We start from the raw sequence: 17,427 nt of genomic DNA, 5'->3' as shown, positions 1-17,427 counted from the left end.
AAGGTTAGCCAGCCAGCTCCCGGGATGCTGTCTTAGTGTCCATACACCAGAACACAGGTAGTCACAAACATCTGGAGGGTAGGACCTTCAGTCAACCACACATCACATCATACCAGATCACACACCAGATATCAACCACAGCTTCAAGAACAGAAAGAGATTAAAGCAAAGAATAAGTTCACTCAGTGTTTACAATTTTGTTCCAGAAAAATCCTGGAACACCAAAACTTAGCAATACAGCATTTTACCATAAATGACCCATAACTCACTAAGAAAAGATGCCAGAGCCACAATCATGTAAGTACTAATAATGTCAAAACGTGGAATACAGAGGAGGTTGTACTCCCAGATATTTATTCAGTACCCTTTCAGGAGCTTTACATATGAATTATGTTGTGAAACAAAAGGTTAGTAATGAATAAAACTAGCTGATAAAGAAGTATTGTAGAAGTTTATTAGAAATGTGGACTGTGTCAAGCCCCTTACTGTAATCACGAGTGAAATAACTTCTGTAGCTCTAAGAGAGCAATCAGAGCAGATCACTGCACAGAAAAGACCCTCTTTATGGAGTGCTCAGGCGCTAAGAACTGTTCAGCCAACAGCCCTTTTCTGCTTGGGTGCCATCTCTAAGTGCTTTATATTTTGCTGTCAGACACTTACACAATCAAAGCCTAAAATTAAGGTGATGGTGTTTGTTCCACATCAGTTAAGTGCCTAAATGTAGCTTTCAATCCTTATATATAGGCACATTCTTTTTCAAAATTTATTCATCATTTAGTTTACCAAATATTCACCACAAACACCTCCAGGTTATCAGCAGGGAGAAAAATGCTTTGATATGTCCCATCTCCTGTTGCCCTTGAGAGTTTTACAGTACCATGGTACCTCACCAGTTCTGCTGTAAATAGGGACAGCTTCTGACAAAGGAAAAATCAGCAATTAACTTGGGCAACAGACCTCTGAAAAGTGCAAATTTCCTATGAAATCAGGGGCTGATGCTGTTACTGCAGAGGAAGAATAGGGCTGCCTGGGGTAGGCAACTCCACAGCATCAATTGCTCCCCTATCTCAGGTCTGTGTCTCTCCCCGCTTCCTCACCTTGCCATCCCCATTCCCTCTGCAGAAGCAGCCTGTCCTCCCCGGGGGGCAAATCCTGCTATTGCCGATGATGCCCAGCAGACCGGAGCGGGTTCTTGGAGGGACAGACAAGAACCACTACAGTGAGCTTGGTGGAAATTTGCTGATGCGAAAGCGGTCTTCAGTGATACCAAGCTGCATGCTGCTGTAACCCCAGTAATAACTGACTTGGCAAATTTCTTTTCCAGACAATCTAGCTCAAAAATGGCAAAGAGACTCTCTTTCTGTATTGTTTACCTGTTAGGGAGCAGGGAATAAATGGAGCATGCACATGCATGTGCACAACTTTTGTATATTGGGAAAGTTACCTGTCCTTCACTTTCTCATTTATTAAACTTATTTTGACAGGTTCTTGCACACATGCTTGGACAATTTTTAGAAGTATCATCGATCTAACTGCAGTTGAGTTGCTCTCTCACTGTGACTGAACAGTTTCTTTTAATAGATGAGTGATATGGCTGGGTGTCATCAACCTACTGTAACATTTAATAGATATTCATAACATATATTAATCATGAGCAAGTTTACAAAGGATTCCATCCTGCAATGTGTGGAGAACACTCGACTCTCCTTGAAGTCAATGAAAGCACAAAGGTTGAGACTTTTGTCTTCCCAGGTACTGCGTTACAAATGCCAGGTCTTCCTTCTGGACATGAAAAAACTGAGCACAGTTTTCTGAAGCAATGCATGTGCTAAATGGTCAGTTTGTTTTACCACTACCCTGTTCCTTGTGGACTGAAAGATTTATTTTTGTTTTAAAAGCTGAACTACAAAAAGAAGCCTTCCACCAAATTTATTCCAGGTATGGAAGTCTGCCCTTAGACAGAATTTTCTCTGGCTGCTTTGAATCAGAGAGATACTGCTTGGCATATAAACGCTCATACAGAATATAAAAATGTTGGCATTCTTTTCCAGATGCAGAAGTCAGAAAAACTTTGTGAATTAAAAATTAACCAAGTATATAAGAACAATAACACAGCTTCCTAAAATTTAGCAACCCATTAAAGTGAAATATGGAATTACAATTAAGATTAATGGGAACCAACTAGAATGAATTTCAATCAGTTTTATTTTGAAAGTATGTGGCCTACTTTTCATCATTTATATGCAATTACCAAATCTAACCTCATTATTGTTGTTTCTTCCCTATCACATCAAATATAAAGCATGCACACAGAAAAGAACACTCTGTTCCCACAAGCACGATGCACCCTTTTTGACATTTTCCCACAAAAGCAAACACTAAAGAAAATGCTCCACTATGCAAATGTTTGAATACAAAGTAACACAGAACATAGAAAATTTATTAGTCTCCACCATGCTATTAAAATTATTAGGCCAATACTTTAATATGGGATTTTAAGAATACAGTTCAAATTCCTAACATATAATAAAAGGGAAACCAACTAAGAATGTTTAATCCTAAGAAAGTATTATATTTATTTCTTTTTACACAACAGGAAGGTGGCACAGCTGAAATACACATAATTGTGTTCACTAAATATACACCAATTTGTCTGGTCTGTTTATAGATATATTCATGTTCTGCCTGGTGTTCGGTCACTTCTTGACATCAGCTAGTAATGTTAGATATTTCAAAAGATGCCACCCAAATTCTATACAGCACAACAGATGATGTTCCTTTCACACCATCAGCATCTTAGTTCTGTAGTTCATTTTCATCTCAAGAAAGTGATTTTCAGTACCACCTGGAACTTGCAACTTGGGTCTAGTAATCTGCTTCTTCGCCTCAAACTGAAGAGGTTACGGGTGAGGTCTTATATCTACACAGATTATATTGAACAAGCCTTTTATTTCCTTTTTTTCCTGAGAGGGAAGTCTTGTCTAGTGAGAAGCTTCTTCATAAACAATACCAAAATTCATGGGGCTGAATGTCACAAATCTAAGTGGTTTTCCAGTCACTTCATTCTCCTGAACATTTATGCAAGAATTTAAACATGATAAAAAGCATATGCTTTCTCTTACATCACCAGAGTTAGTGAAAAATCACTGGAAACCAGTACTTTTTTTTTTTTTTTTCCCAGAGAGCAGAAAATTGAACAGGCTTAGGAATGGGATACTTTGGCAGCTGAAGGAGGTTACGCTCCCCTGCCCAGTGTGAATAATAATAATATTCAAAACTATTTCCCTTTTTGCTTCTTCTCTATTTATACTTTGGGCTCATTTGTTTGTAATGACCTATGCTATAATTGTTTTGCCTCTGTAGCCCATGATGAAATGTCGTATTAGATGATACTGTAAACTTGCAGGATATTTAACAGCCATGAAAAAGCTATTCTTCACTCTCTTCTGGCTTCTATATGTTAATGTCTCCTTGTCTCCTTCAACATAATCTAGGTTATTTTAGGGGTTCTTTACCTCTGGACATGCCTTCAAATCTCATTATGCAAATCCAGGATATGACACATAAGCAAAAAGAATATATTCAAGTTATTAAATGAGAAATCTGAATTCTTTTCAAGAAGGAGTTAGATACACAGTAATAGAAATTAGAACTGTTAACTGAGAATCAATTTTCCAGCTGTCAATTTAACAAACAATAATAAAAGTTTTTTAATCAATTTAGGTGGCTATCTGATGTTTCCTTCAACTAGAGGCATTCTTCGTATAACAGGTTCTTGGGAGAAGAGATGACAAAACCCCTATACGTGGGCAGAATGCCTGTAACAGGAGACATCCTGCCAACAGCCCCCTGTAAGATTCCATCTCTGATGCCCTGCAAGGGGGTCAAGCGGGAAGTGGAAGGTGTCCAGTGCTGAGTGAGAAGAGGAAATGGGGGAAGTATAGTTGCAGTGAGCAGAAAAAAAGCAGATGGTGCCCGTAGGCTGTAGGATTGTTGATTTTGGTTTGTAATTACAACTGGCAGTCATTTTGAACCACTGCTGCTTTTTTTAATTATTCCGTTTTGATTGCAATTACAAGCCAAAATCAGCAATCCTAGTAAGAGAGCTCAGCGTCTTCTGATGAAACAGAAAAACTCCCAAGTGTTTGTAACCTGTTCTTACAACCTTGAAATTTAACAGGAAAACTTATTAACAAGAAAACCTTTTGGATCATAGGTTGGGTGCCAATGTATTCATAGCTTACAACTGTAAGAGTAAGAGGGTTACAGTGAGCACAACTGAAGTTTTCTTTTGGAAGCTGATCTACAGTAACAAAGCCAGCACTTACCAAAGTGGCAACCAATTTCATGCACCATTTTGCTGTAGAGTTGAGTTTAAGGCAACCACGTGTCTCAAGATGAACCAAAGCCTAAGGCTTTCTAAAACAGCGAACATTTTTGAAAATACATCTCACTTCTAACTCATTGAGAACCATCTCATGTACACAACAAAACTCGTCAGACTTGTTAAGCATTTACAAGAAGGTCAGGAGTATTTTGAAATCTGTCATCTGCTAGGTTCATCAGGCACCACAGGCTCACACAGGACACAAAAAGCCCATTCTAAGCTTGTGAGAAGTGGTCACAAGCACATATTTGAGCACTTAGGTGGATATCAAGTCCATTTAGTCTTTTTCTGCTAAATAACATGTGTTTCACTTCACAGTCACTCTTGAGGATGAACCTCATCTTGAAAGGAAAACAAAAATAGACTTAGCAAAAAGTTATAAAAAATCAGACTGGAAGTGACCTCAAGAGTACATCTAATCCTTCTCCCCACTGAACTACACCCAAGCCATGCCTGACAGGGGAGTTCCTCAGGCAGACATCTCACAACCTTTCACAGCCTGTGCTATAGTTTTCCTGTCTTTGCTCTCATTACATTATTCCCAACTTTCAACATAAATCCTCATTGCTCCAGTTAAAGCCTGGTATCTCTAGTTCAATCAGTAGAACATGAAGGGAACAGTTTCCTCTCCTTTAAGTTGTTCAAAGACTGTTATGTTTCCCTCTAATATTCTCCTTTCTTTACTTAACCATCCCAATTTCTTAAGCCTTTCTTCATAAATCACATTTTTTCCTCCTACGATTACTGTTTTCAGCAATCTCTCCAGTTGAGCCAGGTCTTTCTCAAAAGTTAGTACCCAAAACTGGGCATAATTTTCCAAATGAGCCTTTACCAAAAGTTAATAGTGAGGGAGATGATTTCACATACCCTACAGGTAATATTCCTGTTCAACTATCCTATTAACTCACAACAAAATTATATTTTTAATCTTGTTCAGTACGTGGTTCACTGTGATGGGAGATCCAGCCTAACCTCTTACTCTCCAGTAAGGACAATACTCAATCCTCCAACATCTTATTTTCTCTCTGTGTTAATGTAAGAAGATTATTCTTGTCCAAGCCTAATACCTTGAAATTCTTCTTGTTGAACTGCATTGTGCTGCTTTAGACTGCATCTTTAGCTTGTCAAACTCTTTCTGAAGCCTAATCCTGTTCTCCTGTATGCTCCTTAAATGTTAGTATCACCTGAAAGTTCATGAAAATACTGAAAAGTGGTAGTGACCTTTTGATAACTACCTTCTAAATACAGTTTTCCAAACAGCGTCAAACTAGTCTTATGATAATTAAATCTGTAGAGTGCGTTCTTAGCTAGTTTATAAAATGTCACAAGAGATATCAGAATTCATCAGGAGAAAGCAGCATTTCATTGCCTGTCCATAAGGGCAGGTATTATTTAGTTCCAGAAAGAAATTAGATGACTGACATAATTTGTTCTTGGCAAATCCATGATGGCTGTTAAGTCATTTCCTTATTATCTTCTAGGTGATTAAAAATACTTTGAATATTTGCCCAAATATCATTCCAGAAATCAAAGCTAAGTAGACCAGTCTATGATTTTTAGTTCATGTCACCCTTTTTAAAAGGCAGACACCATAGTTTCTCTTTTCCAGTCTTCTGGAAGCCTATGCATCTTCCAAGAATTATCAAAGATAACCACTAATAGCTCTAAGGTTGCTTCTTGCCAGGCTTCCCACTACAGTGAATTTCCTGAGACACAAAACCTGTTTTCATCCTGAAAACATCCAAGAGCTAAATATTCTTTAATTGGCCTACCTCCTTTCTTCTTTTGAGGTTAGTTTTGTTAAATTTATGAGCACAGCTGACCACTTTAGTGAAGACTGACACACAAAAAAACCACTAAACATGTCAACCATCTCAACCTCATCTTTTGGCACCTTATTATTCTTTTAATAGTCAATCCAGTTTTCTCCTTGGTCTTTCTCTTGCTTCTAACATAGATGAAAAGTTTTCTTACTATCCTTTCTCTTCCTTGCTACTTTAACATGGCGATAATAGAGAGTATGATAATTCAAGCATTAATTCAAACAGCTGGTGTAAGAAGTACAAGGTATGTCGCGGTACTTTCAAGTGCGATTCTGGCCATCCAGAGCAAGTAGGTGCACAGCAGTCTGCCTTGCAGCAACCACTGGCATTTAGCGGTGCGTAGTGGAGCTGGTGGTTGCATACGTTCACAAGTGGAGTGAGAGCTGGCATCATGACACATGCCAAAAAGAGGAACCATCAAAGCAATCAGAAGAGCAGACAGCACCCTAATGTATGCCACAGCATCACCTCCCTCCATCTCCTCATGTCAGGCACACTGGAGGTCAAACATGAGACTAAAAAGTGGGATAACTATGCATTCAGTGGGTTTGCTGCACCTCGTGAGACATCCCACCCTGTCGTACCTCCCTGCAGCTGCCCTTGCTGCCTGGTGATGAATGCAGGCACTGTTACCCTGCTCCCGCCCTCAGCCCCAGGCAGACCGAGAGGTGGACCAACTGGCTCCATTCCTCTCCGTTTTCTTGTCAGTTCCTCTGTCTGTAAATAATGGAAAATCTCTCTCCACCATGCCTCACCCTTTCTCTGAGCAATGCAATTGGAGCTGTGTCAGTGCAGCTAGTTCTTTCCGTGCTCTGATTGCACAATAATGAAAGGATGGGAAACAAAGACTAGCAACTTTTGAGATTAATCCCCCTTCTGTTCTCAGCTGTCAGACTTACTTATTTTTTCCTTTTTTCAGCTAAATCAGGTCATTATACTACAAATCTTTGCTCTGAATGAAAGATTAAACTCAGGTATTTTATTTTCATCAGGGCATAATATTCAGCACAGAATAATTGGCTATAGTTTCATCTGGATATTTGTATGGGGCCTCCTATCAGATTCCACTAAACCCTTACTGACCCTTTCCATTTTGTTGAATTCCTTAGGATCTTACTGTAGCAGAGTCCTGGCGAACAGAATTTTGCACTCAATTATACCTATCTCCACATCTGAGATGTCATGTTTTCATGAAGCCTCTTTAAACAATCAAGAGAATTAAAAGGTCTTCAGGGCTGCTTTGTAATAAAAACAGTAATAGAAAAGAAAAAAATCCATAACCTAAGTGTTTGTCCTTGACATAGTCAGTATTTTTTCTACAATGAGAAGAAAAAAAGAGGAAGGGAAAAAAAAGCAGGAAATAAGAAAAGGCTTTCAGACTACATTTAACTGCTTCAAAGCCAATAATAAAAGTACCACAGTTAAACCAGAAGACCAAAAAGGCATAAGGTCATCAAAACCAAGGCTCATTGAGCCAGTGTATTTGGATAGATGTCATTTCCACTTTGTCTGTACAAAGAGTACTGTATTGTATATAGAGAGCAGAGTTCATGCTGCCATAAAATTAAAAACAAAAAATATCCACAGTTTATTATGGTGGTGTTATGAGAAGCAGGCGGGTTTCTTATACATGAATAGACTCTCTGGTGTGACTATTGCATTTACCTGGATGTTTCTTACTTTACTGATTATTTCACTGATAGTGTCTTTTTTTAGAAAGACACTATCACAGAGGGAATGTAATTTCTCAACCAAGAAAAACTGGCCTTATGCCACTTCTGCTGTGCCAGAAATCGACCCAACAATACCTTTGGGATTTAATTTAAACAGAGAGAGACAAAGCATGACAAAAGCATGGAGCATAACAGCCCAACATGGATCTCTGCTAAAGCATAGGAGGTCTTTGCTGTTGCAGCAAATCAGAACATTTCTAGACCTAGTGTTTCTGTTCATGTTTTGCTTTGCTTTCTCTTAAAAAAATATTATCAATTTAGAAGTAAAAGCCTACTATAAAATTCTCCTTCAGAGGTAGTAAAAGGCAATGGGACTGGCTGATGTTTGGAGTCCTTGAAAAGTTATGCCTCTTATATTAAAGCTTAAAAATGTTTATGAAACATTTCAGGTTATTTCTCTCAGAAGTATCAGATGTTCATGATATAAAGGTCATAGAAGGAATTCATATCAGACTAGGTCCTACACAGACTATTTTGTTGATTCTTTTGCTCTCTTATGAATGGGTAGCATTTCAGGCACATTTTTAGCACATGTAGTGCAAAAGTGGGTTTAGTCCTTGTCCTGTATGATATAGGCAGTCCATTGGCTTTGAACAGGAGAGTCCTGATGAGAATTGCCAGAAATACTGCTTGGATCAGCAGCTGCACTAAGTTTGAAAGGTACAAGGTAAGCAGTGTCCTCTGAATGTAGAAATCTACAACTCACCTCTTCTTTAGGTTACTCATGTCTTCTCTGATTGATATAATTGAGTGCTTTTTCAATTTTCTCCTTTGGTTGAGCTTTGAGTTTCTCTTGCATGTACCACAGCTGGGAAATAAAATACTCTATCACGAGGAACATACAAATAAAGAGGAAACAGAACAAGTACAGCGTCCCAGTGACAGGAACGGCAAAGCATTGCTCAAAGCATGCTGCTGGACAGGGGTCAAAGAGTCAGCCATGGCACCTCAAAGTCACTGCTCAGGTAGGACCAGGAAAAGCCTTTCACAGAGACCACTGGCATGCACAATCCTAAAAAGCCTAACCGCAACTTACATCCAATGTAATAAGGGGCTTCATCACCTGTGAGTGAGTGAACCATAGGAATTAGTAAGGAAATCAGGACAGGTAAAAAATATTTGCAAATATGACTCAGAAATTACTTGGTCTTCTAGAAATTTTGAATTTCACTCCTCTGTATTTACATACTGAAGAGGCATGAAAGGCAGGCCTCTTTTCCTATATAGCACCAGGGACAAAGATTCTCTTTTTCTGGAGAGGTAGGAAAAGGAAAAAGGGTGGAGAGTTCTTGCTGACTGGCTGAAGCTCAGCTGGAGCACGGAGAAGGATAAGAGATGGTGGTCACCAGGAAGAACCATTCCAGCAACCATGTATGACACCAAAACTCTGTCCTGTCACATACCCTGCATAAGAGAACTTCCACTGAGGGGAACAGGAGTTCCTGTGGATGTACAGAGGATCTGTTGTGCAGATTGGTTCACTGAGTGTTACTCTGCTGTACCAGATGCGCTCAAAACAGAGTGCATGTTTGGCCAAAATTAATCTGCCTTGATCACATTATGTGCAGCTCCCTGTTGCACGTAGACTGATGATCTCAAAGTGTCAGCACCACTCATTAGCTCACACCAAACTAATTTTTGCAACTGGGTTGGCTCTGATTTGAGTCTTATCCTGCTAGTATGGGCCTCTGCACCATGCACCCTGACCTTCCATTCTCGGTGAACCGAGGAACCACTGCCTATCTGCCTTTACACACTTAAATGTCAAATTTCAACATTTTTAAAAAATACACAAGACTCAGGCTTTTTCAGAAGAATTGATCTGCAAAGTAACTGGAAGCCAGTTTAGAAGCCAGTGGTGCTGTTCGCAGAGGTAGATTGTAACCCTTCTTGCTACGGCTGCCGTGGCCACTGCCAGGATTGCCACTGAAAAGCTCCTGTGGCTTGTCAAAGCAAATAACTAACTTTAGCCCATTTAAATATACAGGTCTGAAAACTAAGGCAGTTCAGAGTTGTTTAGCATGTAATTCACTAATCACTGTCACAGAAGTGGCAAACTCTGAAAGAGTCCCAAGGCAGGAAAGCCTCACTCGTTTCGGTTGACTCTCATACCCCAAGTCCCATTTCCAAAGTGATTTAGGCACCTGAGGGGTCCACATGACTTGAGCCCAGAGCAAATTATTCATTCCTGAAAACTGCACTCTCCTCCCGTACCACACTCTGCCCTGAAGCCAAAAGGTGCTCGCAGAAGATGGTCAGTTCTCAGCTCTTTCACTGGTAAGTTCAAGAAGGCATATGCAGACCAAAGAAAAAAGTAAGTTAAGAGGAATAATAATGGATTTATAATTAAAGTGGATTTTTACTGAACAAGTTTTCCTCCATTCCTTCCAATTGATTTAAACTGAAGGCAAGAAAGGGATAATAAAGTTGATCTTAGATATCTAGTAAGGAGGGGTCATTCCCTGGCATTGTCTAACAGGCTCCTTCAAGTGAAATTAAGTACATATCCTAGCACAAGAGTTTCACTAGCATTCAGAGACCCTCATTCTACAGATATCAAAAAGATATTAAAGTATCTTTAACAATCTTGCCCCTGAGCCTCAGTTTCTTACCTGTAAAATTATGATTACAGTACTTTCTTACCTCATGGGGACCTTCTAGTGAGTAATAGTTTAATATTTGGGGTTTTACATACTATACATTGATGAGGTCTTGTATACTTATCTAGAGACATTGGGTGTCTAAGTAGGTGAGGGAGCCAGACACAAATTTATGTTGCCTAATACTCTGAGCCAGCTAAAAACCACACAAGCTGCCCTGAATCTGAGCGACAAATCTTTGGTTAGAGCGAGAGCCAGCTGGCCTGTTTTCATCCTGTAGGCATGTCTAGGGACACTCCTGACACAGGTTTCAACACAAGTACAGTTTCAAATGTACCCTGAAGATCAGTGGATTGCAGTGAAGTAAGCAAACAGCCCAGGAAGCTCCTGAAGTCCTTCAGAGGCTTGTGGGATTTGCGAACCTAACAAACTTGCTTGCCTTTGAACATCTCATGCAGGCAGGCAAACGCTACACCGCTGTCAGAAATGCTGAATCAAATCAAAACACTACTGAAAACTTCATAAAAGTTAGTGAGGAAATCCTTCTTCTGCTGCTGCTTGTTATTGACGGCTGCAAGATAACCTTTATTTATAGTGCCCTGGGGACTTATTCAATAGGATGCAGTGACACTGATGAGGAGGATTATTTATTGTTTATACAGTTGCTTGAAGATGTAAGGCACTGCATAAATGCTCTGGAAAGCATCATTCCATGAAAAAGCTCTCGATTATGCATCAAAATCCTTCCTGCATCAAAGTTAGTCTGGACTTACTCTTTACATCATAAGCTACATTTGCAATGCTCAGAAGGTCTGACTATATCCATTATTTCACAGTAGCTGATATGCAGCCAATGTAATAACATCATGGTTTCTACCTGGTGTTTATATAGTACCGATAGTCTGCAAGGCATATTGATAATGGTCTTCACACATCTAGAAGGTAAAAACACCAAGGAAGCCATGGGCTTAGTTGACAGAATTTAAAAAGAAAAAAATTCAAAAACTACATTAATGGACCATGGAACTTGCATTCAGAAGTGATAAAATGGTATGGCAAGGACCGCACGAGCAACAATAACGTGGTCATTTTGTGTAAGCACATTAAAATAGAGCATGTAATTAGCAGGCTGTGTATGAGCTCAGAAATTTCGTAAGTAATAAAGGACACAGTTGTGTCCATAATCTCAGAAACAAATGTAAAAGAAGCTCTATGTACTCGAGAGGGGGGTCAGACAGCACAGAACAGAGTGCAAAACCTCTGGTGATTGTCTTCAGCTCTTTTGCACTTTCATTATTGTCTCTGGCACACCAAGTAAATATATTGATTACGGGATAGTTTCCACCACTTCCTGCTCTCAGTGAGTAGCTCCTCACTTTACACTAAGATCAGCAACAATATTGATTTATTGATGAGTTAGACATATGAATTAGTCATATGACCTATAATGGAGCAATTCACACCAGTAACACTGGAAGAACCAGCTTTTTGACCTACAAACCCTTTCGGTTTGTGTTCTGTGTATTACGCTTCTATGAAAACTTGGGGGTTTTCCATTTTTTCATGTCTACTGAATATTACATATTTGAAATCTGGTATACCAAATACAACTGAAATGTTTCTCCATCATGCTGCTTTGTTCTCTAAGCTCCAGGTCCCAGGGTCTAACTTTTCCCAGAGGAAGCTGGGAAAGCTAGTTTGCAATGAATCAATAACCTCTAATCAATAGAGCAGAAAAGACATCTCTAGAGGTTGATTTTAAACACCTGCCACAGGGTAAAATAAATCTTTCTCAGGAGGTATCCATCCATCCTTCTTTGTCAACTAGAGAGCAGGCCACTCAGACCAGGCACCTGACTTCTGGTGACCAACATCGGGGACACTGAGTGCCAACGTCATTGGGCTCAACCGAACTAAGCTACAGCAGAGTTGTACTTAGCCCATAGCATATTAACTGGACACTCTTTAGGAAACCAAAAGTTGAGAAGCTGAAATGCTGTCTTTCTGAAACCAGTAATCTTTTTTTTTTCTTTTTTTTTTTTTTTTTTTTAAGGGGGAGGGGAGAGATAGAAATAATATCTTTATTGCGTGGGAGAGACAGAAACAGAACAAAGAGCCTTTTTGGTTTTTACTGCAGTTGCAGAAAGCAATCCTCCGTGATTTAACTCCTCAAAAAGATTTTGTAGTCCCAAAAAGATTTTCCGTGAAACTCTTCTGGGCAAATTCATCTGGGGTGTATTAAGACAAATCCAGTTATACTGATCTATTACTTCTGTCTGAGCACTTCGTTTTCTTCAATTTAATAACAACATAAGGGAGTAGGAAAATGTTTAAGCAATAAGACATGACATACTATACCATGCTGTACTGTTGATTAATGTGTATCCTGGGTGGATGGGGACTAAGACAAGTGCCTACACCATATGTGGTGAGTGCATTAATCAATATTAACGTGTATTAACAGGTACAGAGAGAGGGTACTGAAGACGAGCTGGTCTGGGAGCCAAATCCTGCTGCGATGGCAACGGGGGACTGAATCCTGTTGACACGAGGAGTCAGTCTGACCTCTGAGGCTGCGACCTTAGAAAAGCACGTGCATTTGATGAACTCCATGCCACAGGATGTTGCAGATGCTAAAAGCTTACATGGATTCAAGGAGAGGCAGGGCAAGTTCACAGATCAGAAATACTTTCAGGCTATAAATTCAAAGAAACATCTCCAGATCAGGAAGTCTCTGAGCTGCAAATGATTGGAAGCAGGGAGAGTACCCAGGGAAGTATCATGTATCATGCACCCTGTTTTTATACTCTTTCCTAAAAGAGTATAAAAGACATCTCTTTTTGACGGCCATCAGAGACAGGACAGAGAGCTAGAGGGCCATGTGGTACAACCCCATTCAGTGCTCTTATAGTGTGGTTTTTTAGGTCCTAATTTTACAATATACGACTAGTCCCCATTAAGTCTCTGCAAGTTGTTCGACACTCAGAGTGGAACAGTGTATGCAGCTATATGCAGACCTCCATTGATAAACTGAACAGCGTCAAGACTTTTAGGTAACTGGCTCACTGCAACCACCACCAGGAATTCAGCGTGATCTTCCACCACAGAGAGCAGATACCACCAAGCACTCACTGCCGGTCACACAGCAGCTCTCATTTCAAAGCTCTGGTGAGACACGGTGCCTTGAGAACTACTGTTTGCCTGAAGGTGAGAAACCAGCCAAGAGACATGACTCAGTGCAGTATGAGGCACTTCAGGAACCCCACAGCACCACTGCTTCAGATGCAGGAGAGGAGTGGGATCCCCCCTCGGTATGAGGCAGCAGCTCTCGCCCTCCGCTGAGTTCAGAAACATCCCCGTTTTCTACTCTGCAGGGCAGAGACCTTATAGAGCAACTGCCATGTTAGGGAAACCAAAGAAACAACAATAACACAGTGCCTCTTGGAGCATACTAACATGCCCCACAGCAGTCTTATTATGACTGTTAAACATTTACCCAAGATACCGAAATAAATGTCTTTTTTATTCATGGACTCCCCTCCAACCCCTCTGTTACTTCCAGCCCCTCCTACCAGCACAGGAACCAGAGTCCTTCAATAGTCCAACAGCCAAACAATGCTGTCAACTGCCTACTTTCAAATTAAATTAAACTTCTCTAATGCTTCTAATTTAAGGCACACAACAAAAGCAAAGCTTTTGGTTTGACTTTTCTCTGATTCTCATGGTTCTGTGCTTCAAAGTCTTTTTTTGAGAGGCTGAGGTGGCTTTTAAATTACACTTTCAACTGATAAATAAATAAAAATATTTGAATACTGATGATTTTCCAGCACCATGATTTTTTTTCCCTTTTGAATTTAAAGAAACAACTATTTTAAAGGTAACTGGTTAAAGGTGAAGAACTCTAAAAACCAGGCATGTCAGTAAAACACCTCAGCTATGTTTCATCCTTTGTCTCCATTTTAGGCAACATGAGGGAGCATCTGTAACTTACATCACTCTATTAGGATCTGGCTCTGTGTGGATCAATAAAGACCACACGACTTTACTCCACACTCCAGTCCAAAGCCTTAACTACTCACTAGACAGCCTGTAATTTCAGCAAGGAAAGAGAGCGCCTGCAGGTGTTGAATTAATGCACCATGAAAGCAGAACTCTGCTGTGCTGCGATGGAGCTAAAATCAGGTTTCTCTGGTATTATTGACAGTATTCAGCTCCCAGTGTTTTTCTGACTTTGGATACATAGGCTACCTAGTAATTTTGTCACATTTTGAAAATAGAGCAGGAAAAAAAATCCATTTAGACTCTTACACCCAGAAGTGATAATTACCATTCGCTAAGACTGTTGTGTTGTGAATGGAGCCTGCTTCTTGTCCTGGTTTCAGGTGAGATAGAGTTAATTTTCTTCCTAGTAGCTGGCATAGTGCTGTGTTTTGGATTTAGGATGAGAATATTGTTGATAACACACTGATATTTCAGTTGTTGCCAAGTAGAGCTTACACCAAGTCAAGGACTTTTCAGCTTCTCATACTGCCCTGCCAGCGAGGAGGCGGGGGGTGCACAAGAAGCTGGGAGGGGACAGCTGATCCAAACTGGCCAAAGGGATATTCCATACCATATGATGTCATGCTGAACAAAAAAACCTGGGGGGAGTTGGCCGAGGGGGCAGGAGCCACTGCTCGGGGACTGGCTGGGCATCAGTCAGCAGGTGACGAGCAATTGCATTATACATCGCTTGTTTTGTATATTATTATTATTATTATCATTATCATCATTATTATTATTGATGTTGTTTTCCCTTCCTTTTCTGTCCTATTAAACTGGTTTTATCTCAACCTATGAAGTTTACCTTTTCTTTCTGAATTTCTCCCCCATCCCACTGAGGGGGGAGTAGGAGAACTGCTGTGTGGTGTTTAGCTGCCTGCCGGGTTAAACCACAACACTTCTTCAGTCCCACAACACAGAAAGTTTCTTCTGCATCACTAAAACTATTAGAAAGGAACTCAATAACAAAGTAAAGTCACTGATTTCTATGAAAAATAATCTAAATTGTGATGTTAATCAAAAATATCATAATTAAAAGTCAGACTTTGGAAAAAATGTATTTTGAAGGAAAAAGTTTTTAATTGTAAAAGTTTTAATTTTAAAATCAGAGCTGAAACAATGTACTCAGTAATTTCAATGCCACTGATCCCGTTGACTTTGGATGATAAAACTGACATAGGCAGTGAAGAAAAGCCATCGCCCAGGCAGCTGCTTTTTAAGCAGACACCTGCTCAGCTATGCCTTTGTGGGTAACATCTAGTTGCTGTTCCATATGTGTGACATTTCTGAGGCCAGCTTGTGGCTTTATCCCCCAGTATCTCAGTAAAGCTGTGAAAATGTAGATTTCTGACTAAGGCCATGCTGACACCTGTCTCTGCTCCTAACCGGTACCACGGAGTCACCCCAGGGGAGAAACAGGCAAGCCTTCGGTATTGAGGCAGAGGTGAAGACGTCTGCTCAATATTTTGAGTACAGATGTTCTGTTCCCTGGAGCAAATTTGCAAGTCCCCATCAGAGCCGGTCATCAAGGTGAGGTGATGTAGGCAGCTGCCTCAGGCAGCAGGCTGCCAGGGTGGAAATCAGCCATTGCTGTCACTACAGCTGGAAATGTGCAGGGCAGCAGCTCCTTCTGGGTGAGAGAATGAGGGGTCTCGTTCAAGAAGCAACTATTGTTCCTCCTCTTCCTCTCAACAATGGGTAAGTCATGTTCCCTAAGGCTATCCAAGGCTCCTCAAACCTCTTCAAGGCTCACCCTCTATTTTCTCTGCCTTGGTTTTACCCTTCTACTTGATAAGAAATCTTAGATGAAAAGAGACAGACTCTCCTCAGGAAATTACTACAGACTTTTGGTGTCCCAGGGAGTGATATAGTTTAAGCTACCTATGACCTTCTGCAACGTTAGGCCAGGCCAAATGTTCTAGTTAACAAATCTGCTCGTCATGCTCATCATTGCCCTAATATGCACCTAAGTCTGGTTCACAGACTTCTACAGTCATAGCAGTGTTGGTTGGAAGGGACTTCTAGAGGTCACCTTGTCCAAAATCCTATTTGAAGCAGGGCCACCACAAGCACTGGATCAGCTTTCCCCAGCCATGTCTTTAAAATACCCAATATTAAAGATTACACAATCTTTCTAAGAAGCCCACTTCAGTGTTGCACTTAGAGCAAAAACTTTTTCCTAATGACCAACCTGAATGCAGTCTCTGGCTGTTGCCCCTTGTTATATGATCTGCCACCGCTGTGAAGGCAGTTTGTGACTGGCCTTCAAGTTGTTCTAGGTACCACCTCACCTGTGTGGACTGGGGAAGAGTAACTGCCCTCAGTCCACGGGCCGTGCTCCTCCTAACGTACCCAGCACGCATATGCTTCCTTTGCAATGAGGGTGCCCTGCCAGCTCCTATTCAGTTTGGCGTCCACCTGGTACTTTTCAGCAGTTACCACTCAGGCAGTCAGTTCCCAGGATTATTGGTGTGACAGTTTATTTTAGGCAGAGGACCAGAGAAAGAATAAAAACCTCATCCACAGGAGGTTGAAAATAACATGTTCAGTTCCCATGATACCCTTAGTTCCCCCTTCTGTAGCCAGTGTGAGGGCCAGGATCTGCCCCATGTTATTATTACATTCAACTGTTGGAACGGCCAGTACAAGAGCCTCCACAGATGCTTTTAAAATCAGGCTTGAAATCATTACTTTCTCAAACATAGTTAGGACAATTGCTATTGTCTTGGTCAATATTTATGCATGTTGGGTGCATGGGTAACAGCATACATGTGGGGCAGCGGAAGGAGTCCCCAGTACATTTCACCTGCTATGTCCACACAAGCAAGCAGTGTGGCCCAATA

Source organism: Grus americana, chromosome 3 (genome assembly GCF_028858705.1).
Source record: "Grus americana isolate bGruAme1 chromosome 3, bGruAme1.mat, whole genome shotgun sequence".
NCBI lineage: Eukaryota > Metazoa > Chordata > Aves > Gruiformes > Gruidae > Grus > Grus americana.
Note: the sequence above shows the minus strand (reverse complement) of the source record.